Here is a 9,906-nt window from a genome sequence, read left to right on the forward strand (position 1 = left end):
GAATGGTAGCCCCTTCTGAGGGAATGAAGCCTGACAAGTTTCAAGGAGATATGTGCAGGGGTTTCTGAAAAAGTGCACCTCATAGTTCTGAAAGCAAAACTCATATCACTTGTATGTGTTAAGGTGTGTAGGTTGTAGCCATGTTGGTCTAAGGACATAGACAAGGTTCTTTGGGTCAATCTGATATCTTTTATTAGACCAACTGAATAGTTGGAAAAATATATCTTAGCAGGCTTTAAGGTTTCTTGCATGTATACCAGCCTCTGGCTTCTTTACTATTCATTCCATCCAGGAAGAGCACACATCAACTGCAGATGCTTCCCCAGCCTGATGAAGGGTTTTTAAACTTGCTAAGATACATTTCTCCAAATATTTAGTTGGTCTAATAAAAAATATTTTATATTTTTAAAATATATTTATATTTTTTATAAAAGATATTTTATATATTTTTAAAGCCCCAGCATTTCCTAGGGCTGCCATGCAACAGGCAGTCCCACCAGCCTCCCTATCCTGGCAGGGTGCAGTTTTAGATCATGCCCAGGATCTGGGGCCGCCTCCTTCCCTTAGTCCCAGCTCATACCTCTAAGTTTTTCCAGGCACAGAAGTTCAGCAGGGAGATGTTTTTCCCTGCTGGGTGGTGATAAACTAAACTGCCTCCTCCAGCTCTAAGAGTGGGGCATTAAATGGTTCTGGAAGCAAATAAAAAAACCAAATGGGTGAGGAGTGAGGAGGTAGTCACTTTATCTGCACATGGAGGTTGGAAAGTCCCAGCAGTGGTTCACCTTCAGGAACACCAGCTGCTCCACCAAACCAGGAGGTGCAAGTGCTCTTTCCCCTTCTTCTTCTCAGTTTCTGTTTCCTGAAAGCATGCCTTCCAAATCTCTGAATCTTTCTGAATCTTTTGTGAATTGATTTGGATGCTTCCGATTCAATTCAGACCTTTTAAACGGGTCTCCTTATTCACTTCAGATTCTGAGATTCGGCCGCCAAATTTCCTCTGAATCAAATCAGCTACCAAATCTTTGCACAGCCCTACTCATCTACCCTGCCTGCTACTTGACTTCAAATTAAGGGGCTGACTATGACATGACTTTTAGTGGTCACACCTTGCAGAGAGTCTCTTGACTTTCCAGAAATTTGTCTGGAAGATTCCTACTCACTTCCTTTTCAAGACCTAGTCCAGGTCAGCAGAAGAAATTAATATAATAGTAATTCTATAAACAATAATAATGTAAACAAATAATACATTTACAAATTTACAATATATATAATTGAATTCTGCCATCTACTAGATTTTAGGAAGTATATGCATAATCTTACTACTTTTGTCCTTATGTTTCTTCTCTTAATGCACTCATAGTATTTTCTTCTGTCCTTTATGCTTTCTTCTGCACTGTTTATAACATGTTGGAAGGGGCTTTCAAAGGTACCTAAGGGACCTTTGAAAATCCCAGGTTCCCAATTTCCACTGTATTTTGTCCAGTTATTTATAATCTGCAAGGGAAGAAAGTGCAGGATATAATATGTTATATTATATAAAGCATTTACAGGTAGGACTAATTCAATTGAGTAAGAGTCTTAATGGGAATTAGGTGGAAATTAGAGGCCTGATGCTATAATGAGAAAGAATATTTACATCAGTGTCGTATTTAGAAAGTGGTAGACAGACCACATGAACCCCTAACCTGTGATATTCACCTAGTTCAGTAGCAGTTTCCTTTGAAAGAATCAGGAGTAAAACTTCTGGTGTAAGTTATACCAGTTTAAATTTCACCCCAGGATAGCATTTTCTAAATGGAAAAAGGCTTTTACCCAGACTTGTCCACAGAAGATAATCCTGATAGACCCCACTCAAAGCCACAAAATGGCTTAGGCACCTAAGTTCATCACGTACCTGCTCCATACACAAAAAAAGTAGACACCTAGACTTGGGCTAATAATAGGCATGTTCAGAAGCAATCCAGATTGTGTATAGAGGTGCCTAACTCCTAACTAATTTTTACTGCGACTCAGTTCAGTGTGGGAGGTTCCTAAAATCCTCCTAAAACCCCAATTCCTTAATCAGGAACAGGATATACCATAAACATCAGTTGCTATGTGTATGTACAGCTCATTATAAAATACAGATAGTCAGTGCCAATTTTTTGATCAATTGTATAGTGGTTAGATCATTTGCCTAGGAAGCGGCAGACCTGGGCCCCAACCCACTTCACCATCCAAATCCATGTGCCTCACTGCCCTAATATCAGGATATGTACTTGGTTAAGTGTAGACCCCTGACACCCACTCCTCTGGAAGTTGATGTACTGAGCCAAAGTGTGCAGGATTCACAGGAAGGACCTGAAGGGGAGAAGAAAAAGACAGTGTGATGGGAACAATGGTTAGGGTTCTCCATGCAAAGAGGAAGTCTTATGATGTTCCAGTTCCTACTGGGTCATTTCTGTTTTAATGTAAAATGTATAAATGGCCCTGCTTATCTTATTCTATGTAATTTTACTTTAATCTCAACTATAAAATATAGGGCTAAACATAAGTTGACATTGCTCTTGATTTTTCTCATGTCCTTTTAACCTATACACATGATATTTATTTCACATCTTTTATTATTCTAAAACATTAAATTTGCAATATAATAAATTATAATAATAAAGTAGCTATACTGTATATGTGGTCTACAGACAACTGTTGTTCTTTATAAAAGAGAGTGTGTGTCCCAATAAGTGGATGCACTACAATATTTGTGATGATATTGCACATATTTCCTGCAGGCATCCAAGTGAATTGTGTAGCAAGAAGATGAACTACTACAGGAGTTCTAAAAAGGTTTAAATTGTAGAGTGTGTGCATGCATGTGAGAAAAAGAGAAGGGTGTGGAAGAGATTGAGGTGTAGTGATCCGAACAGTTTAAAACAGGAACATTTTGGTTATAAACTGGGAAACGTATACATACCTTGGGAAGCATATATCCATGCTCAGACTCACTGTGATGATTTTAATTCAAAGCCTTCCAACAAAAAAAGTCCTAAAATGTGGGCTTCTCAAAAAAATTGGCAGCACATAAATGCTACCGTATTCAACTACATATGCAATCATACTTGCATGTGATCAGATTATTGTATCTGCCCCACTACCTAAAGAGTCAGATTAATTTCCACATGAATATTCATTATTCAGGCTTTTGGTTAAAACACTGTTGAACTAAATATGGATACTGGGACAATGCCATTATTTGTATACAAAGTGAATACAAACAAACTGTTCATCACATCCCTATAAACAATGTTTGATCTTCTCAGGCTGCCACTGCTGATAGCAAAGCTATAGAACCACAACAAAAAATCATTTACCTTATCAAAGTAATGGGGAGAATCATAGAGTTAGAGAAGCATTATTCTGATACTAATGAATTTCACATACCAAACAGCCCTGAGGATCTGTTCCAAAAAGCTCCCAAGGCACTTCAGAAGGACTTGAATCTTTTTGTTTTGTTTTGTTTTTTTTGAGTGAAATGGGAAGTTTATTTGCATATATAGTCTCTGCAGTCAAATGTTTAGTGCAGCTGAGATAGACTAGACAGGGTGACTAAGGAAAGAGAAAAATATTTTAATCTTTTGGTCTAAGTATAGACAGTCAAATAGCCGGAGGCTGAATCAATGCCATTTTGTAGGTTAGTCTAAACTGCACAGATTGAACTGATAAGCAAGTGAACAGACATTCACTTTTGATTCTGGAAATGCAGCCACATGCCAGCGGTGGCAGAGGCCAGAAGCCAGGAGTGCTAGGGCATGCCCCCCTGCTCAGCTGGAGCAGATAGCTTGAAAAAGGCTTGCCCACCCAACCTGCAAGGGAGGGTTTGCAGAGGAGATGTAAAATATCCTAGGATGCTGGGGGTCTGTGAGTTGACTTGAATCTGGAGGGGATTGGGGACTGAAGTTCAATACACTGCTTTAACCTAAACCAATTATGACTGATACTACATCCATCCAGGTCTATGCATTTATGGGTTTCAGTCATTTTGAAAGTGGTTTATGTGCACTGAACTTCTGTTGTGCTATAGATTTGAACCAATCTTTGGGACATCCTGGTGTCAAAAAACCCATGCTAAAAAAAAAAGCAGGACAGCACATGTGGTAGTCTCCTGAAACTGGAGCCTGGCAAGCCAAAGCCACACTCCAGCTGCTGGCCAGACTCCCCCAGAACCCCAGGTAAGGCTTCTGGGGCTAGCCCAGGTGCTGGCCCCATCATCTCCTACCCCATCTGGGGCAGTATGCCACACACCAGAGCACGTATACATGAGTGTTCCCTGGGAACAAGTAGCACCAGCACATAGTTGTGCTGCTGCTACTTGTTCCTGGGAAAATACACATGTGTACTTTTCTGGACATGCCCATGGAGGCATGGTTGTCCTTTTTGCCTTCATCTGAATTAGAGTTTTATATGGCTTGTAAAACTATCATTTAGCATAAAGGGAAAAAAATGGAATCCATAGACTACTAAGCATCCTGGCCCTACATAGCAGAGTTGCTTCTGCCTGGTATGCTGACTATTTACCTATTCTTAACAAGGAATATCATCAAACAGAGCTAAGTAAAAAGATCCTACAATAAAAGGCAATCATTGTTAGAAGGGGAGAAGTGAGTTCATTGCCAATGTTTGCTTTTTTGATTGTTTTCTAAAGGTAGGGAAATAGTACAGATTTAGCTGACAGGGTCTATAGTGATAGAAATCACTAATACTACCAAAGCAAGGGATTCATAAAACTTCGAGTGGAGTATAATTACTGTACTGTGACAGATTTATGTTAATCTGTATTTACCTAATTTTCCTATCTGTAAATTATGTTTATTCTTTCTGAATCTTTCCCATTCCTTGATAATGTTATTTTTTGTCCCCTTCTTTACCTAAGAAGATTAAATACAATGTTTCTTTCTTTTAAATGAAAACAGCAAAGTCTAGAAAATTTCCAGAAAATTCACTTAAGTGTAAAACTAATTTTATTCTGTAGAATAAGACTAACTTGATTTATTTATTTTTTTTAGACCTTGGTTCAGCAAAGTAACTAAGCATACATTTAAGTCCTTCCCTATACAATGAAACCCTTAAACATCTGCTTGAATTTCAGTACATGTTTAAACACTTTTTAAAGATAGGTATTGGCCCAAAATTGAATCCACACTTGAGAACTGCTGAAACATAGCTAAATCTTATTTTTTCTCTCTTCAATAACTTCCATGTTTTGGTAGTGTTGGAATGATGTTATAGCCATGATGGTCCTGGAATTATGTGGAAGGCAAAGATGTTTTGGGGTGATATATTTTATTAGACCAACCGGGATAAAATTTAACTTTATGTCTAACTTTATCCCGACCATGCAGATGATTCCATAAAAGATAATCACCCCAAAAATCCTTGCCTCTCTTTTTCTCTTCAAAATGTAAAACCACAAAAAAAGTTCAGTCTTTCAGAACTGTGAATGTAAGAGCCTTTCAGACATATTAAATAGAGTATTAACTACAGGATTAGTTAGGATTAGTCCATTTTATTCTGTGACTTTTTGCTGAGAAATACATTAAGGTTAATTTAATCCTGGTTAAATCTGGTAAGTATTTCAGAAGAAATGGAAAATTTGAAAAAAGTTGAAATATTCAGCTTTGAAATATTTTAAAGCAAAACACTTCAAATTTTTATTTTGGACATCATTTCACTTTAAAATTGAAATAAATTTAATGACTGGAATAATAACAGTAAATAAAACACCCGGAAATCTAAACAACATTTTTCATTTGAGGTGAAATAACAAGTTATGTTTGACACTAAAGAATTTTTTTCATTTAGCAAAAAAAGCAACAAAAATAACAATGGTTAGCGGTGACCTAATTGAGAATATTGTTCAGTTTTGTTTTGTTTTTTCCAGTTCAAACACTAATAAAATAGCCCTTTATCTATTTTACTGTAAATACGTCCGCTATAATTTTGTTCTGCGTACTGCGAGCAGAGTTTGACCAACGGGCCAGTGCCAGAGCTAGAGTTTTAACCTCTTCACAGCTGCTGCCAAATTGGAAGTAGCTTTTGGCTAAGCAGGCAGGGGAGGACACATAAGAGGAAGCTCTCCCCCTTACACATGCAGTCAGCAATCTGTCTTAACCCTGGAAAAATCTCCACCTCCCCTCCCCCCACTTCATTCTTCTTTCTTAAAAAGAAGGAAAACAAAAACAATCTTGTATGAGGATACTTGGTATGCAAGAAAATGCAGTACCAGAGCAATAAGGTACACAAGTATTAGCATTGTATACCATATAGAATATAGGAATATTATGTGACCCATGAATTGTATTTATGGGAAGTGTTTTGATGCCAATGACTGAAAGTTGTCATTTAGGAAAGCTGTGCAACTCATCTCAGGGTGGGAATGGCCATCTGACCTCTTTCCCTTTTTTCAGGATGCCTTGAAAGGAAGAGGAGGAAGGTGAAGAGATCATTCTTTGGCCTGAAGACCTTCTCTTGTCTTCTCCCATGCTGAAAAGAAGAACTGTGTCAATCAGGAAGACTTGACTCAATGATCTCCTTAATAAACATTTCCAGCACATTGAAGGTGACAGCCTTTTTCTATACTGCATTAAGAACTGAAAGGCTATACATATCATTCTTTTCTGTCCGGTACCTATTATTGCAAGTAGGTTTACAGGTCAACAGACACTCTGCCAAGAGGGGAGCTGGTTCTCTGACAACAAGGAAGGACTTCTAACCCAACACAATAGATGATGCTGACTGAAAACATAGGAGTTTAGGTTAGGCAAAGCATGGAAGGATGAATAAATCGAGTAATAAGTGTAAGAAGTAAAGCAACCAAGCAAGAACTTTTGCATTAGAAACATTACCAAAAGGGTGGAAATGCTGGCACAGAGCAGAATTCTGTTTCACTCTATCACTTAAACAGCTTTTAGGTGTTTAGGTCAACAGTATACTTGTTCACCTCACAAAACCACCTGTATCACATATACACACTTAAGTGCTTTACATGGCTGCAGCTTCACGTTTCATTGTTATTTGCCCCAAATGTGCACTCTTAGGCCACATCCAGGTGAGCATGGCCGTGTAGTATGTGGCACCACAGATGTGTAGCGTATGCTGGCCAAAGCATAGAACTGAGCAGACCAGAGCCGTACTCCAGCTGCCAGCCAGGCTCCAAATGACAGGATCACCACTGCTGCAGCCCCAGGAGGAGCCCAGGATGCCAGGTAAGGCTGCTAGGGCTGGCCCCAGCCTCCCCTCCCCTACCGCAGGTAACATGCTGCATGGCAGCGAGTGCCTGAAATAGGCATTCCCCAAGGACAACTGGTGGTAGCACAAAGGTACCCCACTGCTAGTTGTCTCCAGGGAACTGAGCATCCATGCTTGTGTGGACATGGCCTCAGAAGCAATTCAGTACCGCCCAGGCATTTCTACACATGCCGTTAGGGGACAGCAATAAACTGCTGGGCTTATTGTTCCACAGTTTTTTCCTCCCAGGCACACATTTTAAACATGCACCCAGATCACAGCACATTGAGCCAGGTCACAACAGCCCCAGCTGGGAGGGAGCCTGTGGAGGCAGCCTGCCAACCTGGGGCTGCCATGACTGGACTCTTTGTGCTGCTGAGGGGCTGGCTGGGGCACAAAGGTGCTTCACTGTGGGGTTATCCAGCAGTTAGCCTCAGTACTGAAGCACCTTTGTGCCCCAGCCAGGTGGCTCAGTATGTACATGTGCACATCTCTGCACAAAAAAAAAAAAAAAAATCAATCTCCACAGCAGGATAGGACTTATATGTAAAAGTCCTACCCTGCTTCAGATTTTATGAGTCTTATTAGGGCATATGTAGAGACACTGAGATACTTCCTGTGCAGTTAGTCAACTGTGCAGTAGATGCCTTGTGTAGATAGGCACCACTAGATGCATTGTGAGAGTTTAGCTATGCCCACAAAATAAATCAGTCTCTCATTTTAATATGAACTGGTTAAATTTCCTTTATTTCTTGCCCGACATGACTTTGATAGAATAAGGTAGGGAAATAAACACAGTCCTGAGAGGTGAAGAGGATATTGGGTCTGCAGTTCAGCAAAATAACTCTTCTTCACAATTATGTCTCTTTTACACAATCAGCATCTTGGATATACTTAGTTCCCTCTCTCTTCGGTGACTCTCACTTTCTTGGTTGCTTCTCCCATTCTTCTCTGCACAGGTCCCAAGCAAATGGCAATCCTGTGCCACCTTGTATTTTCTACTGATATCTAAATGTGGGGGTCACTTCCCTTGGTTAATCCTCATCCACCCTTGGTTCTTTGCCTTTTAGGTCCCCGGGAAGGTAGCAAACATTTCCAGCTATTGGACTCACCAGCGCAGAAGTCTCCATTGTCACCTCACTTTGGCTTCCCAGGTAAGTCTCTCTCCGGGACTCTTCTTCAATTCTCTTCTCTGTTTTCTTCTCTCTGCTGTCTGCCATGTCTCTCTTGTAGTCTCTCCATACTTCTTCTGGGTTTCTTTCTTCTTCTGCTTTCTTCTTTCAGAAACTTATTACAAGCTCCATTCCTCTTTAAATCCTTACAGCCATCTCCTGCATCGCTAACAGCCAGCACTCTCTCCACCCACGCAGCTCTTTCGTTTTTTTTTCCATCCAGGTCCGCTTTCTTACATCTGGGTATCTCTGCTCCTTTCTCTCCTCATCATCTTGTTCTTCCCTCTCTGGGCTCATTGCCAAGGTAAGTTTTTTGTTTCCCGTTGCTCCCCCGGGCAGACTTGTTGCCCAGTCACAGGCATTTAATTGAATTCACATTGAATTGCAATCCAGTTTAGCCATAGATACTAGTTCTACACAAATCCCTGATAGTCAGCCAGAAACTATGACTAGAGAGTATTTGTATCTTACTAGGAGTTTTGGCCCCCAACCTAACAGCTAGAGCAATAATCTGAAACAGGGGAAATGGAGTTAAACACAGATTCTAAACTCACTTCCCTTTGAGAGGATTTAAATCTTAACCTAATTTTCAGGATACAGACCAGGTAGAATGGGAAATGGGGCTGGCATCTCCCTGTTGAGACTAGGCCACTGGTCAGCCATTTTGATGACTGAAGAACAAAATGGAAGATCCTCCCAATCCTGTTTGTGCACTTCGTATTATAATAACTGGGAAACCTGCATAAATAGAATTAGGGGCAAAGAGCCTCTTGCTTCCTGTACAACCAAGAATTCATCTCTGGAAGCATCTGAGTGCTGCCCTTTGAAGTAAATGGCAGAGCTGTGTAGTTCTGTAGAGTGAGGAAGAATCCATCTCCAGGGGCACATGAGCTAAATATGAATTCTCCATTGAAAGTACAGGAGAGCTATGTACCTATACAGGCAAACTAGAAAGCCTCCCTAATCCTGGTCAAGGGTTAATTATAAAAGAAGATTAAAGGAGCTAGGATAAGTTTATGAAGAGGATACAGAAAAGGGGTTTGAGCTGTCTAGTAAGAGGGTGGAATGTGTGGAGTTATATTTACTGTCCCCAAGCTGCACAGCTGAATGGAATAGGTTTGGTATTTACCATGTTTCTGGGTTTTTCTGGTTGCCACATAGTGCTAGGAAGGATTATATTTTGCCCTTGTGTTGCTAAAGGTATCATGAGAATGAGGAAGATTTGCCTTCCTCAGAAACACGGAGTGTTGACTGCAGCCAAGGCTGGAGATTTTTGACTGGGGTGTGGCAGTGGTCTTGTTGGGATGAAAACCCATTGGTTCCTGGATACAGGGTCTTGCCCCTCTGCTTAGGGTCAGACTGATCATATTTGGGGTCCAAAAGGATTTTACCCTGTGGTCCAATTGGTATGGACTGTAGGGTTTTTTGCCTTCCTCCATAGTGGGAGCTGTGGCCCTTTTTCTTGTACTTTTTG

The 9,906-nt window shown here is 40.4% G+C and overlaps 1 long non-coding RNA gene across 1 annotated transcript in view; it reads right to left on the reverse strand.

The window, feature by feature from the left end:
- The window catches only part of LOC109319266, a 20,222-nt gene extending 11,461 nt beyond the window's left edge, over window positions 1–8,761 (reverse strand). The window contains exon 1 of the long non-coding RNA XR_002103449.1: window positions 8,670–8,761. This is a non-coding gene — a long non-coding RNA (uncharacterized LOC109319266). The remainder of the gene's footprint in view (window positions 1–8,669) is intronic.
- Between the last annotated feature and the right edge of the window lie 1,145 nt (window positions 8,762–9,906).

This window comes from Crocodylus porosus, unplaced genomic scaffold, assembly GCF_001723895.1.
Source record: "Crocodylus porosus isolate Cpor-Errol unplaced genomic scaffold, CroPor_comp1, whole genome shotgun sequence".
Taxonomy (NCBI): domain Eukaryota; kingdom Metazoa; phylum Chordata; order Crocodylia; family Crocodylidae; genus Crocodylus; species Crocodylus porosus.